The 11639-nt window shown below is 36.7% G+C and overlaps 2 long non-coding RNA genes across 2 annotated transcripts; both read left to right on the top strand.

The window, feature by feature from the left end:
• The first annotated feature begins 8319 nt into the window (after nucleotides 1-8319).
• On the top strand, nucleotides 8320-9114 carry LOC135767260 (uncharacterized). The gene is made up of 3 exons (XR_010541986.1): nucleotides 8320-8399; nucleotides 8475-8541; nucleotides 8776-9114. It is a non-coding gene; the product is annotated as an uncharacterized lncRNA (long non-coding RNA).
• Nucleotides 9115-9297: 183 nt separating this feature from the next.
• On the top strand, nucleotides 9298-10632 carry LOC135767252 (uncharacterized). Its single transcript, XR_010541977.1, has 3 exons — nucleotides 9298-9595; nucleotides 9827-9937; nucleotides 10220-10632. It is a non-coding gene; the product is annotated as an uncharacterized lncRNA (long non-coding RNA).
• The last annotated feature ends 1007 nt before the right edge of the window (nucleotides 10633-11639 follow it).

The raw sequence follows: 11639 nt of genomic DNA, 5'->3' as shown, positions 1-11639 counted from the left end.
TAAATAGGCACTAAGTTACAACTTACGCACTACTAAATGTTTTTGCGTTGCACCATTAAACTTAGTTTAAACGTAACAATACGTTGTAACTAAATATTTACGGAAGCCCCTGTCCATGAATAACGTTTGGAATAAGATGTCATCCAGATTATATAACATCGATGAGCTCGTATTAATTATGAAGAGCCGCAAATTCGTCAACGACTTTTCAAGAACTGTTTAATTTTCTGTGTATCCATCAATTAAAATAAGATTTAAAATTTCTTCCTGTTTATTTTCTCTTCCATGTGTGGGATATATATTTTCAATTAAAAGTGTAATGTTTTGAGTTCGATAACATATGCTTTAACGTCTTTTTTTAACTTTCAGTTTAGGCGAGACAAGAATGAGTTTGAAATTACTATTTCCTGCTTGCCCATTATAAGGCTTGTGATTGGGTTAAGGAAAATAAACGTCATTCTATGCGACAACGCATTACTTTATGGAGAGCTTACGACCTACTAGCTACGTTCTTCCTTAAGAACAAGTGGTGCAACCGAATTAAGTAAAGAGTTAGTTATAAACTAGCTAGTAGTTACTAAGCCTCTAGTTTGGACTTTACGTCCCAGTTTAAGTAAGAACTTACGAACGACTGGTGCAACCCTACCCAGGTCTTAAAGGAGAAATACCTATGTATGCAAGTTTCTGTTTGTTTTAATATACTTTTAGGTTTAGTGCTGTTTTTAGCATTCAGACATGGTTAATTGAGAGTTATCAATGGTCTGAAAAGTAGTTTTTGTTTTTAATTTTTACAAGATGAACCGGTAATAAAAGTGTGCCTAGAATGTGTCTGTGAAGTATTAGCTCAAAATACCCCACAGATCATTTGTTATAGCATGTCCAAATTGCCCCTATTTTGGTGGGAGCAAAAAAGTGCTGTTTTCATGTGTGTACCTTAAAATCAGGGGTGGGGAACCCTGGTACTGAAGGGCCACAGTCTTGGACAGTTTAGTTCCAACCATAATCAAAAGGCGTTTCTCAATGTCAAGGAAGGATCCTCGGAAGCCAGAATTTCGAGGATGCTACGTCATCAACATCCGTCGAAGGACTGTTCCAATGTCGAGGATCCTCGGAATTTCAACCAAGGACTGAGTCCTTCGTTCGAAAAATATCCCATACACAGGAAAGGATGCATATGTGTATCCTTCGCCTCTCAAATCACCCATAATCCTATGCGCGCAGCGCCGAAAGCACACATTTTCACTGACGTTATGACACAACAACTTGCACTTGCTAGCTTGTTCCATTTAAGTGTTCTCCGAATGCTGAAGAGGAGCCTCGCCTATCCTCTGAAGGAAGTGACTTGGAAAGACCAGTCCTGCCAAGGAAGTATCCTTGACATTGAGAAACACCTAAACACACCTGATAAATCCAATCAAAGCCTTCAGGATTACTTGAAGTGAAATGCAGGTGTGTTTGATTAGGGTTGTGGGCAGTGGCCCTCCAGGACCCAGGGTTCCCCATCCCTGTTTTAAACGCAAATGAGGTACAGCTCCTCACGCCCTTACCAACAGACTATCGGTTGAAAATAGATCTGATTTCTGTGAATACAGTCTAAGACAATACTATATTTAGCCATATTAGGTCTACAATGTGCAAACAAACACATTTAGAAAAGTTCTAGGGTAACATCAACCAGTAAGTCAGTGGTCATGGGCGGGGCTTTGTTTGTGTGACGTCACATTAACAGGAGAATCAAAACAGCATGTCTAATGAGACTGCTTTGGTTTCATGGGGATTAAAAAGAAGTAGAGGGTGGATTTTTGTCATTGTATTGTGTTGTGTTCACACAATAGACTTAAAAAAATGTGGACGTAGTGTCTGTGACGTCACCCATTGGTTTGTGAAGATCATTTGTGATGATTAAAGTAGGAGTGTCCTGCCATGGCCATCTTGGCCGCATGTCACCGATGACACAATAACCAAAAATGGGTATAGAGGCGGGACATGGGTGAAGCTGAGGTAGCTGGTTGCTGAAACCACGTCCGCCCAGCTCGATTCTAGAGACAGCAGTGGCTGTTCACCTGTCACTCAAGTGGCCAAACCCTTAATTATGCAGAAGTTTAAGGCTTAATTTAAACGGAAAAACAACATAATTTACAAAAAATAAGGCTTAACTTACAAAAAATTCACCCCCCTCACAGTTGTCATGATGAGGAAAATTAGCTATACAGACTGAAAACACTTTTTGTACCAGGCTGTAAAAAATAATATATTCTACTGTAAAGTTGGCCATTTTAACATGGAGATCTATGGGAATTGACTTCCTTTTGGAGCTCTAGTGCAGTGGTTCCCAAACTTTTTCAGCGTGCGGCCCCCCCTTGTGTACAGTGCATTCCTTCGCGGCCCCCTAAAGAAAATTTGTGACAAAAAACTGTTCTAAAAGTCAACATTTTAATAAAAAAAACATTAAATTATATAAAAAAGTAGTGCTTTTGGTTAGTAGCCTTATTTTTTTAGGTTTAATTACACAGAATTCATGATAAATGAGTGTATTTCATAAAATGTCATAAAACTGGGCCCCCCCGGCACCATCTCGCGGCCCCCCTGGGGGCCCCGGCCCCCAGTTTGAAAACCACTGCTCTAGTGGCCAGTCAATGAATTGCAGCTTAAGTCCTTCCGTATTGGCTTCATCAGAGAAGGTTCACACACTGCCAACACACATTTATGCCCAAAATAGGGCTGTGCGATATACAAGACACAGGACTAGTCCTTAGTTTAATTAGGAAATAGAACTTTTTTTTAACAAACATGTCTTACTAAAACATTACTTGTATGTATTTTGAGGCAAAACAAACGGCACTGATGTATTTTAAGATATGTCATTGCAAGTTGTTTTCAGTGTGGATAGCTCTTAAATTTATTTTAGTCTAGGACTAGCCTAATCCCTGTCCGTAAAACCACCTCACTGACATTTAAATTGGTTTTGCAAACATATACCTTATGAAAAACTTTACTGGTGTGCATCTTGAGATAAAAAAATGGCACTGATACAGTATATGTTAAGGAATGACAGTGCAATATGTTTTTGAAGTAAGGCAGCTCAAACATGCATTTTAGTCTGGGACTAAGATATATCCTGTCCGAGAACCCACCCCATAGTATTATATATAGGACATTTTAGTAGGTTTTTACCAACATCTTCAGACAGAGCAATGTCCGTAATATCTTTTAAGCTGTTTTCAGTTAAGACTGCATTTTTGTCTGCGACTGTGCTTAAAACCGCCAGTCAAATTCAATTGTGCACAATGGTGACATTTTAAACAAATGTAAACAGAATCAAGAAATAAACAAGAAATAACCAGATCAAACTGCTTATTTGGAACGGATTTTTTATGTAGTTTTATTCATTAACACAATAGACACCAGAACTGGCCCTGAACAGAAGGTTAAGCGACTGTCGTCAGTCATAAAAAAATCCAACACAAGTTCAAACATAATTTTTTTAAAAGTCTATGAGCAGCTGAAACATGATGAAATGAGAAGCACTGAAACACATCCTTCATTAAGTTTTTGACTCTCCTCTTTCTCCTTGGTCAGGTCTGAAATAAACAAAGTATAAAATGGACTCACCTCCTTAGCCCCAGCTCTGTCTGAAAAGACAGACAAAATAGAAAATACGTAAACCAAGGGAAATACGTAGCCAATGTTTCAAGTTATGTATATTACTGAAAATGATGTATACAATGTTTATGTTGACATACGTTGAGACATTACCTGAAAGCAAGTGCTGGGTTTGTTATGGCTTCTGGTAAGCTGACTCTCATGTTTTTTTATTTTCGACTGATCTGAAATAAGCGAAATTGTTTTCAGTCTTGATGTCTTTCTCTCCAGTATGAACTTTTTGGTGTCTTTTTAAATGGCTAGTTGAAGTGAAGCTTTTCCCACATTCAAAACACATATGCACTCTTATGCCGCCATGCATTTTCTGATGGTCTTTAAAATAGTCCAGCCGTGAAAAACTTTTTCCACAGAAAGGACATAAGTAAGGCCTTTCATTTGAATGAATTTTCTGGTGTCTTTTTAAATGAGATGTCGAACGAAAGCGTTTACTGCACTTGTCACACTTAAATGGCCTTTTCCCCGTGTGAGTACGCAGATGATATCCGAGACTTTCAGCTCTGCTGAAGTTTTTGTCACAATGAGAACAGTTGTATAATTTCTTTCCTGAATGAATGTTCATATGGCGATTCAGGGATCCCCGCAACACAAAATTCATCCCACACTGAGAGCATCCGTGAGGCTTCTCCTTATTGTGATCATTGAGGTTTCCTTCATGGATTTTTTGGTGTCTTTTTAAATTGTTAGTTGAAGTGAAGCTTTTCTCACATTTGAAACACATATGCACTCTTATGCCGGCATGCATTTTCGGATGGTCTTTAACATAGTCCAGCTGTGAAAGACCCTTTCCACCGATAGGACATAAGTAAGGCCTTTCATTTGAATGAATCTTCTTGTGTCTGTTTAAATGAGAGGTCGAACGAAAGCGTTTACTGCACTTGTCACACTTGAATGGCTTTTCTCCTGTGTGAGTACGCAGATGATATTCGAGACCTTCAGCTCTGCTGAAGTTTTTGTCACAATGAGAACAGTTGAATAATTTCTCTCCTGAATGAACGTTCGTATGCCGTTTTAGAGATCCCTGACATGCAAAATTCCTCCCACACTGAGAGCATTCATAGGGTTTTTCTCCAGAGTGAAATCTTAGGTGATGCTTTAGTTTATCTTTACACATGAAACTCTTTTCACATTGTGAGCATGAGAAAGGTTTTCTCTCACTATGAATTATTGAGTGTCTCTTCAGATGTGCTTTTCGCAGGAAACACTTTCCACAATCCGGACAAATCGAAGGCTTTGCAGCTTCTGATCTTTGTGAGATTTTCTTTTCAGTCTGTGTGCAAATAAAAAAATGAATTCAGCTATGAAAATTCACTTTATTTTTGACTTTCCTCTTTAACTTCTATCAGGTGGTGTAAAAAGAAGATAATAATAATAATGTGTAATTTTTTTCCAGAAACTGAGAAATTGATCTTTTATTTCCTAAAGGCTAATTCATTGCTATAAAAGTGACTTGGATGTATTTTTTGAGATGTAAGGGTTGTGTTAACTTGGTAAGTGCACATGCTTAGCAGCATACTTTTACCTGGTTTCTCAGCAGATGCCAAATATAGCACACTATATAGGAGATAGGGAGCGGTTTTGTAAACTGCCCTAGAATGATGCTAAACCATAATGGTTGATTAAACCTACCAATAGTGAGCCTGCAGTGAGGTCAGAGCAGAATGACAGCATAGACATAAGAAATACATAGACAAGACATTGGCTGCTGTACATCAACGGTGCAGCCATATTGGTCCAGGGAAGAGTGCTACTAAAAGTGAACATGATGGGAGCTATAGTTTTTCTGCATAAAAGCACAATTTAACATTTACACATTATCACAACCGACACAAAGGTTTATGATCTATGTGAAATACGAAAACATTTTGTCTCCAGTTACTTATAATCTTAATTGTTAGACATGAAAAATTATAGTTTTTTATGAAGAATTATAAAAGCTCATGCTCATGTACAGATTTTGTGTGATTTATATATATATAAGTCCAACAAAAAAACTGTCAAATGCACGATAGCAGTGGCTTTCAAACTTTTTAGAGCTCCCTTAAATTCTAAAACAATATTAAACTTTACATTTGAATTAAACAATTATACACTGTAGTGTTGTTGGTTAGTAGCCATAGTTTTCTGAGGTTTGATTACACAGAATTTACAACAAATTAATTTATTTTATAAAATGACATAAAACTGGGGTTCATCTCATGCCCCCCCAGTTTGGGAACCACTGAACAGTAATAAGGTGGGATTTAAACACATTAATTTGACGGAAACTGTGTGGTTTCCACATGTCTTCTGCCATTCTGCTACTACTTAACAGTTTACGTTAGGTGTTTTAAATTATTTGGGAGCCTACGCACCTGGAAGAGCAAGGAAGAGAGATATTTAATTTTCTGAAAGGTACAATGAAGTTATAAAAATAGAGCTTCGCTAACTAGCTGGGAATAAAAGGCAACTTAATATGATCATAAAAGATTTAGTTCTAAAACACTTATGTCTAAAGTTTAAAAATAATTGTGATATGACTTCATTTTTAGAAGACTGAAGATTTAAGACTAACATTTTACTCTCAGCAGCCAAGTAAAATGGCTTGCGTGCACGCCCACCTCCCCTGTTAATCCATAACACCAGTAATTTTAACTGTTACATTAATACTTGTATGTGAATATCTAACAACACTAACTTACACTGCCGAATCATGGACACATTTGGATACAAACCTTTCTTTTGAACGGCATCTCCATTTTGTAATCTGCATTGTTCCTAGTCACGCATGTCCTCGCTCAACTCTTTTATCTCTTAATATATTTACACCAGTAGATTGCAGTTTCTGTCACACCTAACCGTAAAACAATAGTTTGATTACAAACACTGGCTGCATCGAGAGCGCGTTCACGCGACAGGAAGTAGTGCGCAAAACTGTCCCATGTCAGTCAAATCGTGAGACTTTTGCCCAAACCTCACGAGATGTCGCGTAAACTCTTACTTGTAGGTTAACATATTTTGGTAGTAAAACAGAAAGTGTTGCACATTTCATTTAAGCAAACATGTATTTTGTTAAACATCTGTAACTGCTCTTATAAAAGAATTGAAAACCACAATTAATTGTGTCGTTTATTCAGGGACTATACATAATAAACAACAATAAACGATAATAAAGCTGCATGCACAAAATGAAGAAAGTAGCCTAAATAAATACATATTGGTGCAGATTGATGCCACCTGGATTGATATTTCTTTTACACTAGTGTGTCCCATCGAATAAATAGGCATGTTCGACTTCACCCGGCGCCACAAGAATCGACAGCGGGATGACATCAAAGTACCGCGAGAGCGATTCGCGAAATCATACGAGGAGTTTGCTTTTATATCGCTCTCGCGGAACTTTGACGTCATCTGGCTGTCGGTTCTTGCGGCGCCGGGTGAAGTCGAACAAGCCTATTAATTCTAAATGCACCGTTGGGATATTCAGTTCACGCCCACTATAACGCACTAGAAATTCAGGAAATATGTGATGTAAGTAGTCAAGTGGTCAAGTGCAAAGACGAAAGCAAGTGTGCGTATTCGGACGCAGCCATTGTTAGTGTTGTTATGCTGCTCTGCCACCTACTGGGCGAAAACGTTAAGCGACAATAATGTTGAGTGGTAAATACTAAAACAAATGCATTCATTTCAAAATCTAATTACTCGTAGTTGTTGCTTTTTATAACAATGTATCCGTTTTTCGATTCACAACCACAATTTTTACAACGTTCTCCCTTATTGTTGTAAGCAAACGTTTTATTATCGAAAGACCGAAGTCGACAGAAGAAAGTCGTTTGTCATATTTATCACAATTATTATCACCAACAGAGACAGGTTGTTTTCATTAACAAACGAGTAAAGTTCCTCAACAACGTTAGGTGGTTTATGTTTTTAATTAAGATTAAGACACCTGCAGAAAGAAATTAATGCTTCATCCATTATGTAAGAATTATTACACCTGGCGGGAGCGTGCAGAACGGGGGCGTGTCTACACTTGGGGCGGAGCCATATGTATCGCCCGACCCAAACCTCGCGTCCTTGGTACATGGCAGAAATCCACTTCAAACTTCGTACAAACTAGTCCACGCTAGTGATGGGAGAAACGAAGCTTGAACCAATTGCTTCGAATATTGATTCAGTTTTTCGAAGCGTTCGAAACACCATACACGCTGGCGACATCTGCTGGTCAACGTAGTGTAAAAGCAGATATGTCCAAACATTTTAGACTTTTTTTTTTTACAAAATAATACCAAGATTTTTATTAAAATATGTTTTTAAAAATTATTTAACTTATTTAAGTAATTTAAACGTGTATTATATGTTTTTGGCTTTATTTAGGGCAAACAAATAATTAAAACTAACTCCCCTTTAATTATGCAAATTTTGGTCATAAAATCAGTCTATAAACAAAAAGTAAACAAAATGGTAGTGTTATTAGTCAGAAGGATAAATGTTTTATGAACTTAAAAATGACCCGAGTTCTCAACTCCCCCTAGTGGTGAATCATCGTGTTTTCGATAAGTTCCGAAACAGTTATGACGTAATGAAGCCTCGTTTGCTGGCCAGTTTGAAACAAGCACCGAACCAATTGATTCGAAACAAAAGATTCGTAAAAGTTTCACATCACTAGTCCACGGCACGTTTTCATTGCGTTTTTTTTTCATTGCGTTTTAATTTCATTAGCCTGAATGTTTGACGCTGCTGGTCCTCTCACTCCCATGGTAAACGTTCATTTTTACACATACTCACTTTCTTGGAGGAAGCCATTAATCGTTAATCACTTCATTATTCAACAGAGAATGAAGATCAAAAGAAAAATGAACTTCGGCAGAGTTTTTTATCTGTACTTCTCAGTTATGATCGGTACGCTTATTTTTGTTTCTTATGAAATTGAGTCTGAATTAGATTGCACTCTTATTATTTTTTACACCAAACTGGACCTATACTTGAATTCACCACATTGAATCTTAGGCCTGCATAGTGCATACATTGTTAGAAGTTTTGAGCAATGTCTTATTAAAAGGTTTCTCACATTTCTTAAGATGAAGTCTTCAATGTTAATTTAACTTAAATTTTTTTTTTTATGATGTCCTCCAGGTGCGTTTGGTGCAGAGACAGATACCATTGAGACAGTGTCAGTGAACGTGGGAGAGTCAGTCACCCTACACACTGATATTAGAGCAATTCAAAGAAATGATCACATAACGTGGTTGTATGGATCTGACAGTCCAGGCACTCGTATTGCTGAAATCATTAAGTGGTCTTATATGTTTTCGATATATGTGTGTCACAAAGAGCAATTCGGAGACCAGCTCCGACTCGACCATCAAACTGGATCTCTGACCATTGAGAACATCAGTGCAGAACACTCTGGACTTTATAAATCAGTCATCATCAACAACCAAAAGAAATCATATAAGATGTTCAATGTTAAAGTCTATGGTGAGAAAGTTAAAGTCATTTCAATATTTATCAGACATCAAAAACAATATTCTAAGGATTAGTTAACACATTAATTGCATTTCTGTCATTAGGTGAGTAAATAGTGACAGAATTGTCTCAACTGAGGACTATTTTTCTTGCCAGTGTCTCATATCTTCTGTCCGATTTTCAGCCCCTCTTCCCGTTCCAGTCATTACCAGTGACTCTTCACACAACTCTACAACATCAGAGAGATCTTCAAGGTCAAAATGTCTATTGATGTGTTCTGTGAGAAATGCATCATGGGTGACTCTTTCTTATTATAAAGAAAATGATTTGCTGTCCAACATCAGTGGCTCTGGTTTCAGCAGCATTCTCTCTCTGCCTCTGGAGGTGGACTATTACGATCAAAACGCTTACAGCTGCGTTGCTAGTAATTTCATGGGCAACCGGACTACACAAGTGAACATTACAGATTTCTGTCAGCCACTTTCAGGTAGGTTATCCCAGCGAGATGATGAGAGCATTGGATTTTTAGACATATTTTAGTGTAAATGTTCCTTATGATTGTGTATTGTAATTTAAATATGAATATTAAACTACATTGATCACTACAGTAAACTTAATTTTAATGCTGTGGTAATGAATCAGAAGGATATTGCACTGTGTTTTCTGTATTTGTGATTGTGACTGACATTGAGCTGCTTTGACCTGTTTGTCATTTCAGAAATCTCTTTGATGTACTGTTTGGTGCTTCTATTGTTGATTCCTTTAGCTGTCACAGTGATAGTTTGGATATTGTGTGTCCGGAGGAAACGTCGAAAAGCAGAACAACAGGGTAAGGATCGCACACACACTAAAAATGCCGGGTTATTTTCAATCCAGCATTTTGTCAAAAAATGAACCCAATTTTTTATATTTGACCCAGCATTTTGGGTTAAAACAACCCAGCATAGGTTAAATTACAACCCAATGGGGGTGGGCTCATTCCTTTTTGACCCAACGCTGGGTTGAAAATATCCCAGCATTTTTATCTGGAGAATTTTTTTAATCCTCCAAAACATTCTTGAAAACTTTCCTTTAACATTTAACCTGGTGTTTGTTTGTTTGTTTTACCCAGCTGATGAAAATTGCTAAAACTTAAGAACAATGAGACAAAAAACAATGTGTATAAAGCATGCACAAAGCGTACTGTACAACACAGGAAGAATGTAAAGTTTTTGCACACATGCACAAAATCACTCTGGATAGTGCAACATTTTAAGTATTTTATTAAGAGCGTTTTGAAAAATATTAACTACTCTGTATAGTTTCTGCTAGTCTGTGTTTGTGTCACCATCACTTAAAATGTCCATCCAGACATGATGGTGCAGATGTAATGCAGGATGCTTTTCAAAACCTTCATGTTTTGGTTAACTTATGTTCTCACACAAATTTTAACCAGTGTGATTTGTAAGAGTGTGTGGTCATTGAACTTTTAAATGTTTTAATTCTCATTTAAACACAGACCTGTATGAGGTGACCTTTTATATTTATTAAGATTATTTCAGCTGCAGCACATTCTGCCATGTTGTTTATTTTAAGTAAAATCTAATAATATTTATTTGCTGTTTTATTATTTTCAGCAGCTCAGTGTACATTGTTATGGTAGACTTAAATATGTTTTAAATACATGTTTTTAATGTTTTTATTTATTTAATGAAATTATGTTTGTTGTGAATGGTGTGATAAAAATGTCGACAGCATGATTTCATTCTAAAACACTATAACCTTATGCTCAGGTTTTTTCCATTTCTGTTTTTTATTATTTTATGAATAATTATGAAGAATTTTACAGAATAGCTGGTGTAATCTTTTGGTAAATAAAAGATTAAAAAATGTGTAAGTTTTGATTTATATTCACATAATGTACGATTATGTTCACAATGGGAATTTTGCACTTCGCACTCTCCAAGGTACAAAAGCTGAAAAGTGTCACCTTTTCAGAAAGTATAAATTTTTACATCATATTTGTACCTCACAGGTTTTAAAGGGTTTTTTAAGGGTACTGTCCCAGTGACCGCTTTAGTACCTGTGGATATTTTTGTGCTCTGTGTCCTGTTGCACTAGCAGGAGGGCAAGGAATGCAGTGACCTGGATGTTTAAGGTCTAAAGCAATTTTATTTCCCAGGAAACACGGAATGTTCTTTTAGCATTATTATTACTTGGGTCACATTTGGTTACATTCTTTTTAGGTTGATTTTCTTTATGTAAAAATAAATTTTACAAAGCGTTCCCTGGTGGTTATTTATAGATTTTACAAGGATTTTCCAGACAGTTTGTGTAAAAAATATTAAATATGTAACCTTAATGGTTTAAAAAATAGTTTTATGATTAAGATCAAGATTAGATTTCATGATCATAAACTATTTCCCAGAACTAACAGATATCGACTGAAATGTGCAACCAACACGGCTATTAAGTACATGTATACATGGGATCAGGGTAAAAATGTTAAAATTTGTTGCCTTCTGTCTTTTTGAAGATGCTGTTGCGTTGCC

This window comes from Paramisgurnus dabryanus, chromosome 6 (genome assembly GCF_030506205.2).
Source record: "Paramisgurnus dabryanus chromosome 6, PD_genome_1.1, whole genome shotgun sequence".
Taxonomy (NCBI): Eukaryota; Metazoa; Chordata; class Actinopteri; order Cypriniformes; family Cobitidae; genus Paramisgurnus; species Paramisgurnus dabryanus.
The sequence above is the reverse complement of the archived record's forward strand: the minus strand, read 5'-3'. Positions and strand labels throughout refer to the sequence as shown.